Source organism: Peromyscus californicus, unplaced genomic scaffold, assembly GCF_007827085.1.
Source record: "Peromyscus californicus insignis strain IS unplaced genomic scaffold, ASM782708v3 Scaffold_9__1_contigs__length_137607984, whole genome shotgun sequence".
Taxonomy (NCBI): Eukaryota; Metazoa; Chordata; class Mammalia; order Rodentia; family Cricetidae; genus Peromyscus; species Peromyscus californicus.
Genome location: NW_026294617.1, coordinates 12138210 through 12157940, shown reverse-complemented (window position 1 = coordinate 12157940; position 19731 = coordinate 12138210). Strand labels below are relative to the sequence as shown.

Sequence of the window (19731 nt, the reverse complement as noted above, 5' to 3'; positions counted from 1 at the left end):
GCCATGCGTACCACATGTACAAGGGAGACGACACTCAGAAATGGATCTCCTCTCTGCTGTAGATGCTGCTAGTTTAGGTCTATCACGGTCAGATCTGGGAAGTGAGCTTAGAAAGGTCAGGTTATTTTACGGTGAACTGTGAGGAACCTGGAACATGAACTCATTCTAAACTTACCTCCCAAACTGTTCTCTTACTCCCAAGGCAGGTTAGTCTTGCATGCACGCTCACTCATCCACAAGGCAGTGTAGACTCATAGAGATGAACTTCTCTCATTTCCATCCAGATAGCAACTTGACCCGAGACTTGGGTCCTTCTGCTGTCACAAGCTTTGGTTCTTGGTGTCAGTCTTGGTACTCTGCTGAGCATGCGCTCTACCACTGAAGTAGCACTGGTTTAAAAACTTTGACCCAGTTTGTCTCCTGGGCCCTTTCAGCTCTGAACATAGTTCTGGACCTCCGGGGTGTGGACTGCTCATTTCTCTCCCATGGCTTTCTGCTGTCTGTCCATATTATGATGTAGCAAAGTGCTTTCCTACCTTCCTCAAGTCTGTTTGTAGTTTTAGTGTCTGTTTAATGTGGTGGTAGAGCTGCCGAGAAGGTGAATTTGACCCAGTACTCTTTGACATAGAGACAAAGCATGCAGGGAGTGTTGGTTTGACAATGGACTGAATACAGCAAGATCTGTGAAAGTGAAAGGTCTTTGCTGGTGTACAAAAACTAGGATTTTCGGGCACCTTGACTATCAAAATTTGAGGGGATCTCTGTAAGTCATTAGAGATGAAAACGAGTTGTCCTCATAGGCTTTAGAATTAGTACTCATGATCACTGCACTGAATTCAGTGGCTGGTATTAATAAGGTAAGACTGAAATAAAGGATTATTTGGGGATCTATTCCCAGAACTGGAACCCAAGGACTAAGACCTAAAACTTAGCTGTGCTATTTATCTGTCATTTGAGCACAAGTAAGTGATTTCACACTCTGGGCCAGGAGTTGTTTTTAAAAAGACTAGGCAAGATGAGGGTTAATTCCCCAGAGAGTTACCCAGAGGTTCTTTAAGGCCAGCACTGCTGAAGGAAACCAGGTTCCAGGATCTCCTGGAGGAGTCGCAGGTCTGTCTGTGGACCAGAAATTAAGGTCTTCCCTGTTAAGCATTTTTACAGGAGTGAAAGGAGATGGAGGAAACAACAATTACTAATTAATAAATTACTGGGCTTTTGGAACCCATGGTGCCACCTCTGAATCAAAAGTATTTGGAAAGACAATCGCATCTGTGTCGAATGTGTAGTGGCCTTTGCCACTATTTTGTGTTATAAATTGTTGTCTGAACACTTCAGAATAACAACTATTTACACAGTGCATGCACATACTGGCTATTACAGGTTGTTAAAGGAGAGTTAGGGCTAGGGAAATGAGTTTTGGTTCCATACATGTATCTTCTGTCATTTTTATATCAGGGACTGTATTCTGGAAACCTCTGTGTGCTGGAGAGCCTCAGGCAATCCACAAACAGAGATAATACCTCTTTATTTCTTCCTTCTCTATTGAAGTCCCTCATTACAGATTGTCCTGCCTCATCGCTGGGAGGAAAGGATGCTCCACAGAGCCAAGAAGGATTTGGCTAAGTAGGTCTTTCCAGGTTTCCCTCTCAGTCTGTTACCATGACGTCAGTCCCTTCCATCCCATCCATCTCTACGTGGTTGGACAGTCTTCCTTAAAACCAAGCACAAAAATGCAGAAGTTCCCAAGTGTTTGGGCCTCATTTCTGAGGGCTTCTGTATCATGAAAATTTAATTAAATTTATTAACTAAATAAATTAAATTTAAAATAAATCAATCAAGCCAATTGTAACTTTCTCATATTAGGTTATTGTTGTTGTTGTGGGAGTGCTAGCTACCCACTCACAACAGACAGGGAAATGTGTTGTACTCTGTCTTGCCCCCAACACCCCACGTTACAATATCCGTATAACAGAAAGTTCCTAAAATGCTGCAAAGTGGTGACACTACAAATCTGTCATCCCTGCTTGCAGAGGGGTGGACATATTTTTGTAGAGAGGGACTTTTCCTAACAGCTTAGGCATGATTTTCTACAATCCTGAGGAGAAGTCACACAGAAGTGGTAGGGTTTAGTGAGTTCAGGGCTGTCCTGATGCTGGCCAGCAGGGTCCTGTTCAAGAAGACCCCTACTTGGCTCTGTATTTCTTCCATCTTTGAATAAATTACACAAGAGCATCTTTATTATTTTATATTTATTGCAGGCCTTTCTTTGCTAAGCAGATGCACTTCTTTATTTTGTTCAGAGAGTTCTTAAGCATCTGAACTAGTTTCTGACACACACGTGCCATTTAGATGCCTGGTGAGTGGATGCAACACAGTGAGTCCAGAAAGGGTAATGCTTTAGCCTGTGTGTTGAGGGACAGCCTATCTGCAGGAGGTGCTGATACAGGAATGACAAGCAGGTGTCAATCACACGGAGGTTTGCAGAAAAAAACCCTGCAAAGCACAGGAAGACGTAATACAAGGCTCTATTGCAGGGACAAGCTTGGCTTTTGAAGATGAGAAGAAGAGCCCCGTGGGCATGAGCAGATGTCACGTCAGGAAGGTGGAAATTTCCTGAGGTAGCATGAAGAGTTGGCCTTTTACTGTTGGTGGTAGAAATAGACAAGTCTTAAGTTGGAGAAGACTTGGTATGATTTACATTTTAAAAAGAAGCATTCTAGATACTATTGGGAAAATTTTGGAAACCAGGAGACACATTAGGAATTCCTGGAAGAGCTGAGGTTGAATGAGGAGATGTTTATGTATGTAGTGATGATAGATATAGAATTAATATAATAAAAAAGGGAAATAGTACAGATGTTCTCTGTCTTAATTACTGCCAATGTCTGGCACCTCTCTTTTTTCAGATTTATTTTAATTTTAATTTGTGTGTGTGTGTGTGTGTGTGTGTGTGTGTGTGTGTGTGTGTGTGTGTTGAGATGACAGAAGAATATGTCAGAACCCCTGAAACTGCAGTTATGGGCAGTTATGGAGCCAGCCAATGAGGTTGCTAGGAACCAAAGTCAGGTCCTCAGCAAGCAAGCACTGCTAACCACTGAGGAGGTGCTTCAGCCACTCCTAATTCTTATTACGAGCACCTGTATCATGAGCAGGCATGCAACTGGTCACTTGAAGATCATACGATAACAAAACACAGATTTCTACAGCAATACATAGTTGAACTGGGATTGGTGTTGTGTGTTATATATTTTCATTAGGAACATGGTTTCCCTGTGGCTCGTGCTGGATGTTCTGCTGTGAACTGAAGTGATGGCTGTCACTCTGACTCTGCCATGGCACTTGGTTGCTGATGTGAGATAATGGCCATGTTCTTGGCCTTAGCACCCCACTCAGTGGCTATACTGAAAAGGTCCCTGTCAGCCATTAATGCTGGGTATTTGAGGGGAGGAAGGAAGCCTTTTTAGTCTAAGCCTCTGAGACATTTTTCTGCAGTTTAATCTAATGTGTTATGATTGACAAATGACATAAGAGGCAAAATTTGAAGGCCAAAAACTAATCCATCTTCCAGGAAATATTTGAGAGTGACCATCATGATGCTTTCATCTTCATGGTCAAGGTGACTGGATTCAGAATCACCTGGGAATTGTTTCTGAGCAGGTCCCTGAGAGTGTTTCCAGAGAGAATGCCCAAGGAAGAAGGGCTCAGCCTGAATGTGGCTGGAAGCACTCAGTGCGCTGGGAGCCTGGAGGGAATAAAGAGGAAAGGGAGGAAGCAGAGGATACTCATATTCCCACTTCTCTCCCTCCTCATCTATGTGGATGCGCTTTCCCACTGCTGCTCTTGGGAGCTGTTCCTGCTGCCATGCCTTCCTAGCCTAGCAGGACTGTATTCTCAAACCATCAACTAAAACTTCCTCCCTTAATTTGCCTATTGTCAGGTATTGGTCATGGCAATAAGAAAAGTTGCTAGTATAACCACTGTGCAAAGAAAACCTCCCCATATGCTGACATATAACTCACAAGCGGAGATGAGGTAAGATGTGAAATATGCCGGGAAATGGAATACAAACACAGTCTACTCCAGTATGGTAATTTATTAGGAAAGAGCTTTCCGGAGGCACCCTTGACCCAGTTGACTTGAGCCCAGCATTGGCCTAACTGAAAACCTCATCCCATGAAATATGAAAGTCAAGAGAGCATGAAGCTGAAGGGAATGGCTCAAAGAGATAAAGACGGCAAGATCCTAGATTATGCTGGAGAGTTAAAAAAAAAAATAGAAGGTATAAAATGAATGAAACACTCTATTGGATTTTGGTTTGCTGGCGGCCACTGACCCGGACTCTGTAAGGTACATTCCTTTTAGCCGTCTTCCTAATCAATACACTGAAATGGGACTGAGCTGACTGTACAGCACAGGAAACACCATCTGGGGAAGCTGGTGAGATCTAGACAGCGGGATGTGTTCAGCCTGGCTGACTTACTCATTTGCTCTGGGTACATTTTGGTCGGTTAGTATGATAGCATACAGCTGGTGAACCATTGCTTTCTTTTTCTCTTCCCCCATGCCTGTGTACCCCTGGTTAGCAAATCTAACTAGCACCCACCCACTCCAATTTCCTTTTGCAATGATTGTGCAGGGCTTTCTGGCCCGGCACCATAGAGGCAGCTACTTTTGTTTAGCCTATATTTTACTTTTTAAAAATTATATTGTAGGCCAGCATAACACATAAAACTTTCTCATTAAGAGTTAGCTAGGAAAACCCAAACAAATCAGATATAACAAAAAGAGTTTGCCGAAGCTAGATACACCTTTATAGACCAACACATGGTCCCTCGGTTTTGATCCAGAGGTGAAACAATTAGGTTGAGCTTTTGGAAAAATGACGGAAATGAAAACGATTATATAGGGTTGAATCTCGAGGAAATTTCCAGAAGTGGAGATGCTCACTACCTATTACTGGATAAGGTACCAAGTCTGAAGTGTACACACTATTTTAATTTCAATAGAGTGCATCCCTAGAGGACAACCACTCTTAGGGGATAACTGTAGCTGGTGGTAGAGGTGTGCATCATGAGTAAGTGTTTAGCAGGTGGAGGCAGTAAAGGAGATGAACCCCCCAGATCTAATTCTGACAGAGGTGAGCCAACAAGAATGAGATTCATTCTGAAGTCCATCTCGTGGGTTTTACCTCTTGGACAGACAGTGCTGACATGATTCACAATCCGACCCAGGAACAGACATTTGTCTGATGGAGGGCAACATTGCTTGATGTCCCTGCCTATTCGGTGCTCCCTATGTGAAAAATAAGTGATCCCATCTATTTTCTGCAGGTGTCCCCTCTGGCTGGCCCATTCTATTTCCCCAAATAACCTCACTGAATCACTGCAAAGATTTTTATGGAACTAAATACATCTTTCATGTCCTTTGACTCCCAGATCTCAAGCTCTCAGGGCTGTTGGGGTCCAAGTCTAAGTGAGTCACTCATCTTTATTATGTCTGATCCCTGCACAAATTCATTAATAAAAAGCCACGAACCAGAGACTGCTTGGAGTGAAAGAGCAATATTAATATGCACCACTACAATCAGAGTCTGTCCCAGAGCCTGGCGTGAAGAGATGACTCAATAATTATTATGTGTGATGGATGGAGGAAGTCAGAACGCCGGCTTACCACACAAAGCCTATACCTGCTTTCCAGGCACTGTGTACTGTAAGAAATAGACACAGAAGCAGATGGTGGCAAGATGGTGTGAAAAGTGCAGTGTGTGCATCATTAGCAGTATGTGTGGAGCAGAACAAGGACTTTGAAGCATCATTTCACCCACCTTGCATGGGTGGTATTAGCTTCCCCCCGCTGCCACAAGAAATTACTCATGGCTTGAAAAAGTTGCTGAGAGTTGGTCACTCATTTTTTTTCCTTATTGATCCCCACTCCCACCTTTAAAGTCAGCAACACTGCATCAGTATGAGCCTTTTTCCTGAGTTGTATTTCCATGTAGCCGGGAAGATGTTTTCCACTTATGTACTCATGCAATTATGCTGGGCCCAGCAGACTAAGCCAGGGCCATCTCTCCAGCTCAAGGTCATGAACACAATCAGTTCTGCAAAGTTCTTTCTGTGAAATATGGTGACATAATCTCTGATCTGAGGACAGAGCATGGGCATCTTTGGGTGTCTGTTGTTCAGCTTAACATAATAAGTAATAAGAAATGATGAAGGACATATAAAAGGAGGTGACATTGACTGATTCTTAACCAACATCAGCAAGGTGAACAGGGGAAGTAGAGAGATAGAGAAGTGATTGTTCGTATGTGAGAACCTCATATTTAGGGGAAGATGTCTTGAGGTCAGTAGACATATTTGAGACATATTAAGAATTAGAAATGATATTTCCTCCTTAGTATGTTCTGTTACTTCAACAAGCAGACCAAGAATTGTGCTAATACTAACATTAATTACTGCTTAATTAGCAACCAAAGTGAGGGAGGCCACTTGGCACTATTATTCTTGGGAGAATTTGTTGTTTAATTTTTTTCTTTCAAAATAGTGGTCGCAAGCCAGGACCAATGAGAGAGAGAGAGAGAGAGAGAGAGAGAGAGAGAGAGAGAGAGAGAGAGAGAGAGAGAGAGAACCTTCTTGGTTAGTTGAGGAGAAAGAGCAGTTACTGACATAGTTGGAGGCTGTGATCGTGAACTCAACATCTCAAATGATCAGAAGTGAAAAGTTCTTTCCTTCCTTTCTACTCACCTTGATCTCCTCCCTCCCTCCCCCTGTTCTTCTCTCTCTCTCTCTCTCTCTCTCTCTCTCTCTCTCTCTCTCTCTCTCTCTCTGTTTCTTCTTTCTCAAACAAGGCCTCATGTAGTCCAAGCTGGCCTTGAACTCACAGTGTAGTCAAGGAAGACCTGAACTACACATTCTCCTGCATCCACCTCCACAGATCTGGGTAGACATGTGCCAGCACAGTGGTTTTATGTGGTGTTGGGGACTGAACTTTGTAGCAAGAATTGTTAGAAGGTCTTATTAATAGAAACAAACCTGGAGCCAGGTATTGGGATGAATGCTGGAAGATCAGAGAAGCAGAACAAGCCACAGCCACCTCACCTCGCCAATTCCTCAGCTTATCCTGTTTCCTCAGACTGGAAGCCTTTGAGTCCTCGAGGATCCAGAAAGAATCTCAGCTGAACTGCTTCTCGAAAGCCTGAAGCTTAACCAGCTAAAAACTTCTAGGTCCTCATGCCTTATATACTTTTCTGCTTTCTGCCCTCACTTCATGGGTTTAAAGGTGTGTGTCACCATGCCTGGCTGTTTCCAGTGTGGCCTTGAACTCACAGAGATCTAGATGAATTTCTGCCTCTGGAATGCTAGAATTAAAGGCGTGAATGCCACCACTTTCTAGCTTCTGTATCTAGTGACTGTTCTGTTCTCTGACCCCAGATAAGTTTATTAGGGTGCACAATATTTTGGGGAACACAATACCACCACAGAACCTAAGGCTTTGAACATCAAGCATTCTCCCAACTGGGCTCCAGCTCTAAGCCACATGCTCTGTTTTCTAGAGAAGGTCCTCTACAGCAAAGCGGAGGGGAGAGGAAGAGGTGCTGATGGGTACCTGAACTTCTGTTGCTGCCCATGACCTCTTGTCTTAAGATGGCAAAAAAGAATGGACTGTGGGCTCTGCTCTGTGAAAACAACCTGATGCTCCCCAGACTCAGTGTACACTAGAGAATAAGCAGGGAAATGCATGAAGGAAACAAACAAACCTGCCAACTCAGAACCCCAAGTAAAAGTAACCCCAGAATGGCGGGAAATGAAAACATTTCCAAGTGTAAGGAACTGTAAGAATGTGTTGCCATAGACCTGCCCTAAAATGAGAAAGGAAGCTGGCTGGTTGTACGTCATTTGACACAAGCTGGAGTTGTACGGTAGGAGGGAGCTTCAGTTGAGAAAATGTCCCCACCAGACTGCCCGTGGGGCCTTTTCTTCATTGATGACTGACGTAGGAGCGTGCAGCTCACTGTGGGTGGTACTACCCATGGGTTGGGGTCTTGGGTGCTTTGAGACGGCAGACTGAGCAAGCCAGTAAGCAGTGTTTCTCCATGGCCTCTGCCTCAGTTCCTGCCCTCATTCCTCTCATTAATGGACTTCTACCTAGAAGTATTAGGATGAAATAAACTCCCTCGAATTGCTTTGTTTATGATGTTGTTTCATAGCAGTAGAAACCCTCACTAAGACGCCTTCAGACAGGCAGGAAAAGAGAGCACCAGGAATGAGGAGAGGCAACATTCTCTTCATGAGCTCCTTAAATATTTGATGGTTCAAAGAAAAATAAGAACGTTATATAGGAGGTTTTCAATCTGTACAGGTATAATATGTAAATAATTATAACACAAAGGGAAGAGGTTAAGACAATACATACAGTGGTAAGATTTTCAAATTTCATAAACAGAATTAATTATATGTGTACTATGTATTGTTACTACCCAGAAACTCATTAAAAATGATACAGTTAGAGATAGTAAAAAACACACTAGTGGGCAGGGAGTTGACTCAGCTGTCAAAATGCTCACCATGCCAGCCTGGCGACCGGAGTTCAATCCCTGGGACCTACGGTGGAAGTCAAGAACTGACCCCTGAAAGCTGTCTTCTGACCTCCACACGTGTGCTGTGGCACAGTGACATGCACAACAGTAACAGCAGCAGCAGCAGCAGCAATATTGACAAATAAAACAACTGTAAAAGCGCAAATCACAGATACTGAAGTTAAGCATTAAACATATTTAAATAGCAGACAGACATGGTTAGCAGCAAATATCTGTAATCCCAGGTCTTGGGAGGCTGAGGCAGGAAGATTGCAAGTGTGAGGCCAGCCTCAGCCATACAGTAAGACCTGGTCTAAAAAGAAAGTAAAATCAAAACTGTTCAAATGCTCAAAGTGGTCTAGAAAAGATAACCAAAAGAATGAGAACTGGGGGAAATAAGTAATAAAATGGTAGAACTAAATTCACAGTAACATTAGGTACAAATGATCTAAGTACATCAAAGAAAATATAGAGAACACCAGAATGGATTTGAAAAAAAGGAGTCAATTATAAGGTTTCTACCAGAAACTTACTTTAAGGGCCAGAGAGATAGCTCAGTGGGAAAAGGTGCCTGTCATCAAGTCAGAGTCTGATTTACGTGACTGGAAGGAGAGAAATAACTCCCTCAAGTTGTCTACTGACCTCCCTCCCTCCCTCCCTCTCTTTCTCTCTCTCTCTCTCTCTCTCTCTCTCTCTCTCTCTCTCTCTCTCTCTCTCTCTCTCTCTCTCACACACACACACTCTCTCTCTCTCTCTCTCTCTCTCTCTCTCTCTCTCTCTCTCTCTCTCTCACACACACACACACACACACACACATCTAAAAAACAAATTTAATAAGAACAGGAAAAAGAAACTTCACACAAAATGATGCAACTAGGTAAAAGCAAAGGGTGGAAATGCTTTGTCATGCAAACCCTGATCTAGAGAGCGTTGGGGTGGCTGCATTAATGTCTGAAAGCATCAATTATCAGGGCTAGGGAATGGTTCATTTCATGATAAAGGGTCAATTCACTAAAAAACGTAATAGTTCACAATGTGTATGCACATAACAAGTTTCACAATATACAAACCTGCTGTTGCTTAGACATGATATAGACAAATTCAGGGCTGGTGAGATGTCTCCACGGAATGGCTGGCTGTTGCCAAGACTGAGGACCTGAGCTTGCGTTCTCTGGGTCCCACATTGTGGAAGGAGAGAACTGACTCCCTCAAATTGTCTTCTGACCTCCACGCTCACACCAGGTGTATGTGCAATTATACACTGAGACACACATACGAGTAAGTATAATAAAAAAGAAATTCCTAGTTATAGTTGGAGGTCCCACAATTTCCCTATCAACAATCCATAGAAACCGTAGGTGAGAAATTAGTAAGGATCGGAGGTCCTAAGCAAGACCACACACCAGCATGGTCTGAGTGGCATTTGCAGTGTCCTGCCCTGTCCCTGCACAGGAAGTGTTCCTTCTGAAGCATATGTGGCAAATACTTCCAGATGGCCCACATTCTGGACCAAGTTGAAAAACACCTGAAATAATACAAAGTATGTTTCCTGGCCATAATAGTATTCAAGCCAACACATCTACTCACAACAACACAGGAAAAAACCCTGAGCACTTCATAGCTAAAAATAATCTTCAAAATAATATGTACCTATTTATGTGGTGAAAAACACAAAACACTGAGAAATGAAATAAGAGAATTCGTAAGCTGATACTCAATACAGTAAAGATGTTGATTATCCCTAAACTGATATGCAAATGTAGGGCAGTCACCTTCAGAATTCTGGCAGGATGCTTTAAATACAGACAACCCAGCTCTGAATGCGATGTGTAACGCCAAAGGAATTAGGAGATCCGAAACAGTTTTGAAGTAGTAATAAATCAGAGGAATGCCATTCTGTTCTAAGTCTTACTATGAAGGCTGAGTGATTGAGCCTGTATGACATTGATGAGGAAGAGTATGACATTGATGAGGAACAGACACACAGATCGAAGGAGTTAAACCGAGTTCAGAGTCTCGTCCACACAAAGGGGCAGGGTAGTCAGGCTAGTCAGCTTTTTGGATCTGTGTCAATGTCCCTGAGAAAAGCAGTTTAAAAGAGGCAAGGCTGATATTGACTCACAGTTTCAAGCCGTGCTTGACTCCACCGCTGCGGGCCTAAGGCATGACCCGGAGGAAAGGTACGGAGGAGGCAAGGGAGGAGGAAAGCAGCGCAGCACACCTTCCAGGAAGCAAAGACAGTGAGAGGGAAGGATCTAGTGACAAGTCCACCCTTCAAAGGCGCAATTCCAGGGACACACTTCCTCCAACTAAGCCCATTCTGAAAGCCCTCTTGGCTATGAACTCACTCATAGATTAACTCAACCTTCAACATGTGAGCCTGGGGGGGGGGGGGCATTTTCTAACAATGACCAACTGATTTCTTTTTACAAAAGTACAAAGAAAATTCCATGAAGAAAGGATGTTTTTCTTTCAACAAAGGTGTTGAAACAATTACATGCAAATGAAGAACTCGAATTTAGCCTCATTCTCCATTATACAAGTGACTAGAATAGATAATGGGTTGAAACTTTTAGGAAAAAAAACACAGGGATTAGGTAGAGTTCCTAGACATGACGCCAACATTTATAATTTATAGTTCATATGAGAAGGAAAATACAAGCTAGAAATGGAGGGAAAATATTTGTGATTCACAAGCAGCAAAGGATTCAAATCCAGAGTATGTAAAAGACTCAAACGTAAGAAAAAGTTCAAACGAAGAACATGAACAATTTGATTTGTAAAACATGCAAGTCCTTTTTCATCAGCGATGCAGAATTAGCACAGAAAATACAATCAGTTCATTAACTACGTGGGAAATGTGAGTTAAACCCAGAAGGAGGGGCTGGAGAGATGCCTTGGTAGGTAACGTGCTTGCTGTGCAAATGTGAGGAACCGAGTTTAGTTCTCTCACGCCCACGCAAGACGCAGGCTGTAGTGGCGAGCCGCGTCGGTCCCAGCGACTGGGACAGAGACAAGCAAGTCCCAGGGGCTGGTGGCCGTCTAGTTTAGGTGAAATGGAAAACGTCAGGGTGAGTGAGACAGCCTGTACCATCAGACAGGACTGTAAAATAGCACTGTAGAGCAGTTTCTTTCAGAACTAAGCACACACTTAGTGAGTGTAAACACGGGTGACTATAGAAGATTGTTTTATTACCAGAAGGTAAACCCACCCAAGTGCAAGCGTGGATGGGTCACTATTGTGTGGTGCTCTTCAGCAGTAAAAAGCCAACCCTGATCCTTCACTATGAGTGAAGGCAAGTTAATCACGCTCATCAGAATGAGCCACAGTGACAAGATTACAGGTAACCACTGGGATTCTTTTATGTGGCATTCTGGAAAAGGCATGAGTAGAGGGCAGGGGGAGATTCCATAACAAAAATGGATATTAGTGGGCTTCAGGGGACTCTGTATTTGGGCTATATTGTATTCATATGTTCATATGTGTGCTAAAATTTGTGGACCAAATGCCAAAAGGAATAAATCAGTGAATATATTTATAAACCTAATTTACTATATGAAAATTACTTTTTTATTTCCTTTTCTAATTAAAAGTTTATTTAATTTATTACTATTATTACATATGTGAATATGATGTGTTTATGTTTGTATGGGTGCACAGGAATGACGTGATGCAGAGGTCGGAGAGCAGCATTTGGGGGCTGGTTCCCTTTCACCATGTTGGTCCTGGGGAGCCAGTTCAGCCCCTCGGTCTTCCCAGGAAAAGCACCTCTACCTCTGAGCTGTCTTTCCAACTCGACAATTTCTTTTTAAAAGTGTGTGTGTGTGTATGTGTGTGTGTGTGTGTGTGTGTGTGTGTGTGTGTGTGTGTGTTGTGGGGAATGAAATATTTGGATTTGGAAATAAGAGGAGCCCATGAATATGCTGCCTGTCTCTAATTCGCAATCACGACTTTAATGTCAAACCAGAAGAAATATAAGCACCGTGAACTCATTCACTTAAAACTCATAAGCATCTCAGAGTCAAGTTTTGTAAGGAGACAAAAACTCTGAAAAGAAAGGACATCTAATCCGGGGAGGGAGGGAACACAGTGGAGCAGAGCCCTGCACACTGCCCTCTGATCATTTCAAAATGGCTGTCATCCCCAGCGGGGCCAGCTGCCACCTAAGTGTTATGCAAAAAGCTCCTGCTTGCCTAGTCCCTGGAGATAAAGGTCGAATGTGGTGTCCCCACATGCTGAAACGAATACTGAAACTGAGTTACCAAGAATGTCCACCGTTCCTGCAACTGCCTCACGGCACAGGACTAGCTAGCTAGTCCATGACCAGCCTGCTTCAGAAATTCCTGCCTTCCCAGGGCCGAGGAAGGACTGAGTCTCAGGAACTGTCGGGGAACGAGTAACGCAAGAGGCAGCTAAGCTCTAAAGTGCTGTGCTCCTAATCCAGAGAGAACCATCTAATCCAGGCTGGGTGCTAATGTTCAGGAAATCATCACAGGGCAGGCCTGGAGACCACGAGGGTCTCTCAGCCTAGTGACCCATCACTGTCTCCAGATGGCCCTCATTCTCATTAAATCCCACCTTCCAACACTTGGAGATTTATCTGGTTTCATGAGGGAATTGCTCCTGTTATACCCGGGACCTCAAATGCTCGAATCTGAGTTTATTGAGACAGAGGAGACATGTTTCTATGGTGTCAGCTGATATGTAGGTGAGGGCACAGAGGGGAATATGGGCCTGTAGTACACTGCAGCACCTTACAGAGTCCCTTAGAAAGCATGGCACAGCACACAGAACCCGGAAAATGTTCTCAGTCCTCACATCTCAATTTAGCACGTAGTTGTAAGCAGTGGTACACTATCATCCAGTTCAAAACTCAGCTAATCTTCAATGCCTCTGATCTCACACCTAGAAAACAGGGCCCCCAAAGATAACTGATTTGCCTTGAGGACAAAATCATCCAGTGCCATCATGGGCTTTCACTCTGATCTTCTGTTTCTAGGGTCAGGTGGAGGAAATGATCCTACTCTACCTAACTTGGAGATTAAAAGGTGATTTCCTCAAGGAAAAAATTAGACAGAAGCAGAGATGGATAAAATCTCATGCACTTGGTCATTCTCTGTGTGTGTACATATATGTGTGTATGTATGCATATATGCATGTTTGCACATGTGTGTGTTTGACATTGAGTCTCCCTCTGTCCCTCTCTAACACATTGGTTGAGGCAGAGTCTCCCAACTTCATGTCTTCTGTTTTGTTTTGTTTTGTTTTTTGTAGTCCACCAACTCCAGTAAGTGCTTCCCATATGCACATGTGTGGGGTCATCCTGTGGAGCATGGGTAACATACTGGTGGCCACCTCCATGCGAAGAAGAGTGACTCATTGCCTCAGCATCCATCAGCTGCTGTTAGCTTCTCAGCTAGGGGTAGGGTATCCGAATCTCCTCCCTCCTCTATGCTGGGGTTTCTAACTGGCTTGATCTTGTTTGTAGAGGCAACCACAGGAGCTTTGAGTTATGTGTGCATCTGCCATGTCATGTTCAGAGGCCAGGCTTCCACAGCTCTCCTCAATTTAAATTTTCAGAAGCCACCGAGACAAAGACATCAGAACCGACAAACTGATTCTGGCCCTCCTTTTGTTTCCTGAGCTAAGTACCCATCAGTAACCTGCTTGGGTTGCAGGTGACCTTGAGGCTGTCATACACCTTTGTGTCCTGTAGACTCATCTTATAATAGATTGCTGGCCATGCAGTAGGTGTTCAACAAATGCTCACTGAATAAGCTGATAATGTGGGCTTCGTAAGTTCTAAGGGGCCACAAAACACATTACTGTGTTGACCAGAAGATGATTCTCTGCTGTTTTAACGCCAGGTGTAAAATTAATTTCATTTGACGTGAGCAGAGGGAGTGCTGGGCTGCAGCTGTCCACTTCTCTTGGGGTGAGGGGTGGACGTGGGGACACTTTGGACTTTGGATGTGGATACTGAGGTAGAGACACTGACTTATGTCTGCACTTAGCTTTATCACTATTTGGAGGAACAAGAGAACCTTGCAGCAATGTCAGCTTGAGGGACACATATTTAAATGGCACAAGAAAAGTTCTGGGGGACCTGAGGGCATCAGAAATAGTTTCAGCAGTATGGCCAGGCAGTGCTGGAGGCCTGGTTCCTGAGGAAAGGTGGCCCTCAAAGATCCTGATAAACATGGACCAAAGGACAAATGAAGCAGAACACCACAGTATGAGAGCATTAGCTTTCTTCTCTTTGGTTTCCCATTTATACCCAGAAGTCTCTTGATGTTGAGATCTGTATTTCATAAATACACACACACACACACACACACACACACACACACACACACACACACACACACACATCTTTAATGTAGGTCTGTCTTTTTGTTAGCTTGGACATGGTGAAACTTCAATAGCTAGTGCTTTTTTAATGTTATTAAAATTTGCCCAAATAAAACACCAACACAAGCCTGATGATCACAAGGTGATCATTTGATTTATTATCCCTAAACAATGCTTTATGTTTTATAAAGCAGTGCCTGGAGGGAAAAGCTGACTATGTTATGTTCAGACCCTTTTTCTCAAGTGAACCATGTTCTGGAAGAAGTGATGTTCCTAAAGGGGCTTCACATTCTGGCCTCGGGTCAGATGCCACCGGGCTCAAGGTGTTCGAGCACCTTCAAAGTCACCACTGTGCAAGTGCGTGGGAACCCTCTGACCCCAAGTTATTCCAAGGCATTGTGGTGGTAAGGAGTGTCGGTTCTAGGTCCGGCTGTGCCTCTAACCAGCTCTGTACTCACAGGAGCGCTGCCTCCTTTGAAACTCAGTTTCTCAGTAATCAAAGTGGAGAGGACATGGTTTTTAACTCACAAGGTCATTTTGTTGGTTTTTTTTCAATAACTTTTTTCTTCATAATATATATAATAAAATACTTCAACTTTTAAAAGCATTACCACATGCATCCACTATTCTAATTTACTGGAATTAATGAATGTCTTATTCCTTCATTTTTGTAATTCCAGTGGCAAAGTGAAAACTAAAGCCTAGGATTGTGACAGACAACATGTGGATACTTAGCAAGTCCCTGACATATACAGAGTCACCCTCAGGCAGATCTCCAACATGGAGAGTCACTGACCAAGCTTTGATGGTGTCAGTGCTGTGGAAACCTTTGACACTGAGAACTCAGAAATACCAAAGGGAAGAGAGTCCAGGAACTCTGCTAGAGCATATGGGATGTACCTGCAGGATGGCTAATATTAATTGTCAACTTGACAGGATCCAGAGTCACCTCTGAGAGACATCTCTGGGAATACCCATGAGGATTCTCTAGATCAGGCTAGCCTCTTGACATGCCTGTGAGGGATTCTTTTGGTTAGGTTAATCAAAATAGGAAGATCCTCCCTGAATGTGGGTTGTGCCTTTTAGAGGGAAAAGCTTCGGTTTTTTGTTTGCTTGTCTTTGGGTCTTGTTCATGAGTTCATCTACCCCATCTACCCCATTACATTGATGCTGCCACCAATCACTGATGACAGAATTGAGTTTCTCTGGCTTCCAAATGTGGACCAGAGATGAGTGACTCTAGGAATTCTCGAGTCTTCAGCACGAGATTGGGACTATGACTGAGGCAGCTCACCTCATGGATTGAGTTACCAGGTCCTCAGCCTCTCTAGTGTGAAGATAGCCCTTGTTGGACTGCTCAGACCATGCTGTGTAAGCCAGTCTACTACCCCTCCCCCACATTAATACATTGGTTCTGTTCCTCTAGGGAAGCCTGACTGGTACACTGGGATGAAGCCGCCCACTGCCAATCCAGAAGAACCACTGACTGTTTGACAAATTGTTGGCTTTGCTAAATGGGGCTTGTGTACTCAGGTGGGAATGGCTGATGGTAAGGACACCTCCCTCCCCTCAACCAGGGAAAGGATTGACGATACAGGGAAAGAGAGGCTACCTGGCTGCTTATTCCAGTGACAATCAGGGTCACAGGTCACCAAGATCCTAAAAAATGGACCCTCTGTTTCTGAGGTCTTGGTCTGCTCTGTTCAGCTGTCACATACTGTGAAAGGGAAGCTCACGAAGCCAACAGCTCTTTGTTAATTGTGTACCATGAGCTGGTGGTGACAGAGATCACATTCCATCAACTAAACACACATGACATCTAAATATGCCAGAAGCACCTAGCATTTAATAAATATCACCCATGGAGAAGAAGGCAGGTCTCAACTGGGTTTGTCAATAAATCTACCCAGAGCAGCACAGTATGGCTTTAAGATTTATGTTAATATGCAGTTGACAGGAAAGCAGTCCAGATAGCAGTCCTAACCTGTCCCTCCTTGAAATAGGTGCTGAATCATTACTGCTCAGGCACACCCGGGACATCCATCACAGTGCTAAGAACTTGGACGTTAGGGGAGCAACAACCACGGAACTTCTGTGTGGATCCACGGGGGCAGAGCTTTTAGTATCTGTCTCAACCATCAGCGTGCCGAGACATTCAGGCTGGCCTACAGCCTGACATGCATATGGGCAGGCAGCCCTATAGCTAGGCAGACAGGCAGATAGACAGGCAGGCTGAGAGATAGGAAGACAGACAAGCAGACAGGCAGACATTCGTGCACACATGCAGGAAGGCAGACAGGGAGGCAGACAGGCCAACAGACAGACAGGTGGAGTAATATCAGTTCTTTATATGTCTCCTATCCTAATGAACCAAGCCGAGTTGTTAAGAGTTAAACTCTCCCATGGTTCTTGCAATCCCCCTAGAATAGAGCTCTAAAAGGAGACAGACAGCTGTTTCTGAAAAACACGAGGCAACAATCAGCCACTTTGCTTAGCACAGCACAGAGCTCTGGGGAGCACAAGCTGCTATTCAAATCAGTCCGAAATTCTTCCTCTCTTTGAAGCCCTCACACTGGAAAGTAGGCTAGCGCCTTCAGAACCCTCTGTAATTTACCTCTAAAGGGGCTCAGTGTTTGCTTTCTCTTCTGGGCTCTCTAGCCACCAGGGCGACACAAGCCTTCTCATTGAGGGACTCAGAGCTTCAGAACGCTGGCCATGCTTCTTCTAGACAGAGGAGCACTTCCGCTGTTCGTCCCAAGGTCAGGCTCCCATCAGCTTCTCAGAGGCCCAGCCTGGGGCAGATGCTGTGCCAAGCCTTGGCACACGGTAGATGTTCTAGAAATTCTCGATCCTGTCATCGTTGTGGTGAAGCTCACACTGGAGTAAAACAGCCTGGCCACAGTCCAGCAATTACAAGCTATTTGACCCCCAGAACATCTCTGTGGCAACAGCTCCGTGTCCCTGGTACATGGCTGGGCTGCCTCCTCTCACAGCCCTGTCTCGTGTCTACTCCCCACACGGTGCCTCTTCTGCCTGTATCGTATGCTTGCTCTGCCCTCCTCCCACGTGTCCTCCCCTGTTTTGACTGGACACGTGCTCACAGGTCCTACAAGACCTAGGTCAAAGAAATTTCCCTGGGTGCTTAGGGAAGAGTGGCTTTTCCTCTCCCCCATGACTCACTGTGTACCCTCTGAAGCCTACGGAGCACTTGTAATATACCTGTCTTGGGGTCTGTTTTCCTATGAGCACCTTGGGGTCTGTCTGCCTGTGTGCACCTCTGAGGGAAGGACTGTTGTTTAGGGTTAGCACAAGACTGAAGCAGTGGTAGCTTTGAAGGAATGCTTGCTGACAGAATAAACGAGGGAAGGTGGAAGCAGACTGTAAACCATGAGCAAGAGCAGTGAAGAAAGGGGGAGCCCCCCCCCCTCCCGCAACTGCTTGCTGCTGTGTCCGATTCTGTGACTCCTGGAAGGGAGAGGCAACTTAACCAATGCCGTGAATCGTTTCTTTGGAAAATCAAATCAATATCAAGGTTTTCTGGCTAGTAGATATTTTTGGAAATACCCCACATTTCTCATGGACAATAGAAAAAATGGTGTAGGGAGAGACCTTAAGCTTAATCAGAATAATTCAAGATTTCACATATGATGAAAAATTTTGTTTTTCTTTTAAAACATAAGCAGAATTTAATGAAACAATTCAGACACATGCTTCACTCACAGGGTCATGATGAGACCCTTGTACATTCTGGGGTTTGATTTGTGTACTTCCATACAGGCTTTCTCAGAAGGGCTGCAGGGCTATATCCGCAGTCATCCTCAGAGTACCCAGCATCCCTATTTTATTAAGTGGTACCATCTAGTGATAGCTTTGAGTGAAGGTATCACAGCATGTTTACTGGGTGGCTGAAGGCATCATGGCATGTTTACTGGGTGGCTGAGTCGGGTCCTACTAAGAGCCTTGGAACAGCAGGAAGTGTGATAGAGGTGGGCAGCTGAGCAGAAGTATAGTCCCATGTATCTTAACCACAACTGGATGTGGATCTGTGGACGAGATAGCTTGCAGCTCTTGTTTGTTTGACTTCTAGAGCTTTTGGACAGCATCTTTAAGGAGTGGGAGAGACTCAGGGACTAGGTATGCTCAGCTTCTGTTCTCAGCTGCGATATTACTTCTCTTATACTGTACGCCCATTAGGGATCCTTGAGGACCAACCTCACAGAACTGCTCTGATGATAACTGACAGCAGCTTGACTTCAGAAACTTGAGGAATGAAATGCAGTTACACTGAGTGTCTGCCCACATAGGATGGCAAAGGATGGACCTAGAGGGATGAAATGCAGTTGTTCTGAGTGTCTGCCCACATAGGATGGCAAAGGATGGACCTGGAGGGATGAAATGCAGTTACTCTGAGTGTCTGCCTGTGTAGGATGAAAACCTAAAGCAAAGTGCAACTCTGACATGTTTGCGTCATCATCACACGCCGATCACTGGGGTGCTGTGCAGACCTCATGTCAACCACCTTATCCTGATTGTACAAGGACACAGAGCGTTGTTTAAGATCACCTAGTTCTGTTCCTGTTAAGAGCCACTTACCCTATGTGGAACACTGTTCTCTGAGCACAGCAGTCATAGTTATCTTAATTCAAGCAGTTGTGACTACCCTTGAGACACCCTCAGTGGTGGGTGTGTTGACGTTCCCTCCTAGGAGGGTATCCCCTGAGATTCCAGCCATTTTCTCCTGTACTTTCCTGTAGCTGTTAGTAATTCTTGTTCCAGCTACCTTGGGAGGTGAGGCACTAGC

The 19731-nt window shown here is 44.3% G+C and overlaps 1 protein-coding gene and 1 long non-coding RNA gene across 2 annotated transcripts in view; one reads left to right on the top strand and one right to left on the bottom strand.

Moving 5' to 3' along the window:
* Kcnmb2 (potassium calcium-activated channel subfamily M regulatory beta subunit 2) overlaps nt 1-19731 on the bottom strand; it is a 281231-nt gene that overhangs the window by 92354 nt on the left and 169146 nt on the right. The gene's annotated exons all lie outside the window — the stretch shown is intronic.
* Nucleotides 13654-18062, top strand: LOC128105967 (uncharacterized). Its single transcript, XR_008216554.1, has 3 exons — nt 13654-14001; nt 16357-16479; nt 16934-18062. It is a non-coding gene; the product is annotated as an uncharacterized LOC128105967 (long non-coding RNA).